The sequence below is a fragment of the Mytilus californianus genome, unplaced genomic scaffold, assembly GCF_021869535.1.
Source record: "Mytilus californianus isolate M0D057914Y unplaced genomic scaffold, xbMytCali1.0.p SCAF_25, whole genome shotgun sequence".
NCBI lineage: Eukaryota > Metazoa > Mollusca > Bivalvia > Mytilida > Mytilidae > Mytilus > Mytilus californianus.
The window spans coordinates 1,266,945-1,272,511 of NW_026262674.1; the positions used below are offsets into that span (position 1 = coordinate 1,266,945).

Genomic DNA, 5,567 nt, shown 5'->3' on the forward strand with positions numbered 1-5,567 from the left:
GACCCAGGGATCGTAGATAGGATGAATAACGCTGGCACTAGTTTTGTATCAAATCCCTATATACACCGTTATGGTGGTGCGCCTGACATAGGCGGAACTTACAAATAATTTAGGTAGGGGACCTGAAAAGATATTATAACGTTGGTTTCTTTCCCTCCACATATATTATCCCTGTGAAGAAAAAAAAAGTGAATAAGAAGCAGTAAGGGGAAAGAACTCATTAATCTATTGCAAACATGGCGGCGATCCGGGGAAGATCAAGTTTTGTGTTTACAAAAAGGTTGGTTATGCAGATTGTATGAAGAAGAATGACTTGTTACTTTGCCATAATTTGTTTAAGATCGTGATCTTTCGGTTTATCTATATGCCTATTATAATCACACGGTGCAAATATGTTAAATCTGACTGCAAAAAAGTTGTGCTATTGAAAAATGTTAAAATTGAAATCCCCAGGTAATGGGGATTTCAACTTTTTCAATTTTCTGGCGTATAAACGATATACTTTCATATTTTTTTAAGTTATAGCTTAAAATATAATTGATATTTCATTGTTACTTGATATTATATGTTGAAAAAGTAAGATCGGTAAACAAAATAACGAGTTTTCAGTTGCACATGTTGCATGTTGTTATTTTATTGATATGCTAATGAAACACAACGTCAATAATTGTTTACCACCCAGTACATGTCCAACTCTAGAAATAGTCCCTAATTCTGAAAAGGATGTTCAGAAGCAAAAGTGATTTGCAATTTACAACCATAATGCAATAATTAGTGTTTAACATGCATGATGTACAAAACAATATACATGTTCAGCTTGGATGTTGAGTTATGCAGTGTGTCTGGTAGTTATCTGAAGGTATAATCCATAGCCAAGGTCAGCTGCCTTGGCTATCATATATGTGTCCATCTGATCATCTATCCCAAATTTATATGTACATGTAGGGCCTAGATGTCATTTAGTTGTGTCGTATGGTTGCTGTCTCAGCATTCATTGATATATACCCTGGCAGTATCTTTTTTTTCACATTACCACAATAGAAAAGCTCATATATTACATTTATATATATATGGCAAAATTGCAATTAATTATTTGATAGAAATACATTGTACATTCCTCTTCTTAGACAGTCTGCACCAAAATCTTTTCCAACTACTAGTCCGAAGGCAAATATTCAGACATTTTCCTTATGTGTCTAAACAAAGTTTTGCAAAAATTAACTAGTCCAAATAAAATTTTACTAGTCTTGGGCATCGGACTAGTGGCTAACAGTGCAGGCTGCTTCTACATTTACACATACATGTATATACAGTTTGTATATGTACAATGTACATGAACTGCCTCAGATATTAACTAGTCCAAATAAAATTTTACTAGTCTGGGGATTCGGACTAGTGGCTAACAGTGCAGGCTGCTTCTACATTTACACATACATGTATATACAGTTTGTATATGTACAATGTACATGAACTGCCTCAGATGTCTTGTAGTAATGTCAGGTACAAAATGTAACTAAACTGTAGTGAGCAGGCATGAATCATGGGAAGTTATAAGTTGGATCTGGGGCCAAGTCAATCTATTGACGTGAAAAATGGTTTTGCTGCTTCTCTGCTAAGCACCCTCTGCTTTAAAAATGGGCCAAAATCCATCTCTGAAATGTCTGATACCTTAAGCCGTTCATGTTTTCCTGTAGAATGTTTCCAGTAGAAATGGCATGTTAAAAAGCTGACTAAGTGCGTCTGTCTAGCACAAAGCAGTGTTCATACTCACATTACATAACATGTAAAGTTTGCCATTGAATTTTACAGGGTTGGCAAATTATTATAAACCTGATTTTCCAAGGTTAGGCAATACCCCCAGAAGTTGGTATTAAATACATGTTGTACAGGGTAATGTGTTTGTTGTTTTCTTGACCCATGCTGGATGGCGGATATAGAATATTTTGTACCTTGTGTCCATCTGATGGTAGGTATCCATTGTACATTTTTTGGTGTCAGAAGTTATTAAAATTATTATCAAAGGTTAATACCAGTAAGGTCGTGGAACTGTGCTGTCAAATTGTTTTTACAGGAGTTATGCTGCTTGTTAATAGATATTATAGGGAAAATCATATTGTTAGGGATTTCTTGACTACATTTTGTAAGATATTTAATACATAGAAGTATATAAGAACCCAACAAATTTTTCTTAAGTAATTTATAATTGTCCTTCAATGGACAGATAAAATATGTGCGTCATTGGAAACTATCTGTCAATATTGTCATGTTTTATTTAATTTTAATTTTACACAGAACAGTTCAAACATATTGTAGTTTCATAATACCATTGCCATATATAAACATTTTAGGCCACACTTAAAAATATTTTAGTTTGCCCAAACCCTATCCAAAGGTAGCTATATATATAGAGACAGTGGATAGGTAGGTAGGTATTTTCTTTCTTTTTTCGGCAAAGAGAAGTTGAAGTACCAGATATGTTTTAGTATACATGACTATCTGATTAAAAAAAAACCTTTTCAAATCAGGGCAATAAAAGATTTTGAGTAGGCAGCTGTTTTCTGGGTAGGTAGGGTTAGGGCAAACAAACATATTCTTTTTTATGGCCTTACACAGATAAACATTGAGTTATTTTAAGAGGAGAAAAAAAATCAATTTCTTCAATTTCTCAAACAATTTCATATACTAAATGCACAGAACAAGTATTGTATAAAATAAGGATATATGTGGTATGATTGCCAATGAGACAACTATCCAACAGAGTTTAAATGACAGGATTAAAGCAACTATAAGTCAACAAATGGTCTTCAATAATGAGTAAAACCCATACCTTATACAAGACCCTGACATAACAGAATGGATCAAAGAACATTATTTGAACAACAAACTTTTTTTCCAGTTCAAAGAATATTACTGGTAGTGTAAAATTTCAATATTTTTTTTTATTTACAGATTGTTTGTTCACTGTTGGTCACTTAATGAAAGTGGGAAAAACTGATTGGATAAAGATATTAAACAGTCTTTATAGTACAGGTGAAATAGGTGAGTTTTCACAGTAGTAAATTTGTTTGTTCTTTTTGAATTGGGGACATTTCAATAGTAAAATTAAATCGGTATTAATATTTTGCATTGTAATTGGCCACTGCACCATTTGTAGTTAAATTAAGATAAGGCCAATTAAAATTAATTGATAGATTTTCATCCCCGCCCGCCCCTCTGAAATCGTCCCGCCCCGAATTTTTTTATTTTTCAAAAAGTTACGATTTCCGGAATTTGTTCATTTCCGTTACCGGTAACCGTCGATAATTTCGTTTCATTCATAACTTCCTGTTTAAAATTTCGTTTTTCGTATTTCTTCGAGTAATTTAACCAAAATGATAAAGTCGACATATTCTGCTGCTCTATGATGACCACATAATCTTCCGAGAATAGAGATTGATTACGAGAAGGGCATGAAATATTCGGGTTACGAGTAATTTGTCTAAGAACGCAAATCGCGGTATGTCACAAAATTCAGTGATTAGAAAACCGTGGATTTTTTTATTAATACGATGACTTCGTGTTAGGAAATTGTACTGTGAATGATATCCGAAGCGCAAGAATCGTGGAACACATTGGTACATAAACATGACGGAATAAATAAATTGACACAAGCAGGAACTTGTCCGATTTATGACCGTATTATCAATTAAAAAAGTCGGCCAACGAACAAAATGTATTATAGCAAGTCATTAGATGTACCACAAGGCTGTCGTTTTTTTTGTTGACAAACAGCAAACACCTTCTGTCCCCAGTCCCTCAATAGAGTCATTTAACAACTTCTTTATGGTTAAGTCCATGTTTTCAATTGTAATTATATTTGCACCTTGCATAATAATCTTAAAAGCATCAACCCTAGTATTTTCAACACAGTTTGAGTTTTCATTTCACTCTGTACTCATAATACTTGTGTTGCATACCAATGCATATGCTTCATTTTATCCCAGTCCCTCAATAGAGTCATTTAACAACTTCATCTTTTTGGTTAAGTCCATGTTTTCAATTGTAATTAATTTTGCACCTTGCATAATAATCTTAAAAGCATCAACCCTAGTATTTTCAACAGAGTTGAGTTTTCATTTCACTCTGTACTCATAATACTTGTGTTGCATACCAATGCATATACTTCATTTTATGAGCACTACAAACCATAGCTTAGAAATCAAAATAAATTTGATGTAGGTAGTCTAAAAGAGAGCATTGATTTTCTCCACGTTTTTGCTATTTACTAAAAATAGGTTTCTAAAGTGACAATTACATGTAGAACAGTGGTTGCCAATCAAAAATATGTAATTAAGAATCTGAAAAATTATGTAGAACATTATATATACATGATATAAGCTTATGATTTCCCTTGCATATGAAGAACACGTCACAAAAGGGTTTCGGAGGAAATAAAAATTAAAAAATAAAATCCTCCCACCCGCCCCATTTTTTTCAAAAATCTGGATGAAAATCTACTAATTAATTTTAGTCGGCCTAAAGTTGTTATGTTTTGATTTTGATAAAACAGTTTACCTTTTACTGCTATAAAATGTTTTATTCTTTATTTCATCTCAATTTCAATTTTTGCAGGAGAATCATCTGATTGTGGAAGTTTGTGTAATGGAAAGAAAGAGTTACATAAAGATGCTGTTTTGAATCATAAGAAATGACTGATATTAATTCATTTCTTCAGTTCCTCATTAGCTTCTTCACAAGGAATAAATTGTGTAAAGAGTTCTATATTCCTATTTAAAGACCTAACTTTTTTTTCCATTTGAGTGTATGAAAGCAAATTAATTGAATTCATTCTGAATACTGAGCTTATATAGTTTTATGTACATGTATATGTGACTGTATCTTTATTTGACTTTTTATTTATAAGTTATTTAAACATTAATAATTTTATTCTTTGTATGAGAAGCTATAATCAATCGACTATATATTTTTTCTCGCCTGCGATGAAAGTCCGGGAAAGTGAGACATAAGGGTTCCTTTTCTGGCGACATGGCTCTGGCATCAACAATTGTTAAGTTTTCTGCTTAAGTTAGTAAGTTTGACAGGTATTACTTGTGATAGATCATTGATATTTAATATACAGTTGTATTACTATCAGTACATATCAGTTTGACAACTATTTTGAGGCCCTGTTCCTAGGATATGGTGCAGTGACTTGGATTTTATTAGAGATTTTCAATATTGATAGAAAAACAAAGGATATGGAGTATCCATCCATGACACAAAATCAGTAAAGGCACAACAAAAAAAACATACAAAAAGCAAAGGAACAGCACTTTTATTGCTGTTCTTCATCTCAAAGTCACAGTGAGACCTCAACTCGGAGCAAAAAAACTCTCACTTCACTGCAAGTTTTAGACGGCCCCTAGCAACGGCTTTAGCGGAATTCTTTGCAAAAATAATTTGGATAGACTTTGTAAGATGTAACACCACTCAATCGGGCTAAGTCGAAAAAGAACATACTGGAAAGTAGTACATATTTAAAACAAAAAAGTTTACTGCTTAAGTTAGTTTGATAGGATTTAATTCTG

The 5,567-nt window shown here is 32.8% G+C and overlaps 1 long non-coding RNA gene across 1 annotated transcript; it reads left to right on the plus strand.

The window, feature by feature from the left end:
• Window positions 1-223: 223 nt before the first annotated feature.
• On the plus strand, window positions 224-4,956 carry LOC127732517 (uncharacterized). The gene is made up of 3 exons (XR_007996288.1): window positions 224-280; window positions 2,950-3,039; window positions 4,612-4,956. It is a non-coding gene; the product is annotated as an uncharacterized LOC127732517 (long non-coding RNA).
• Window positions 4,957-5,567: the final 611 nt, after the last annotated feature.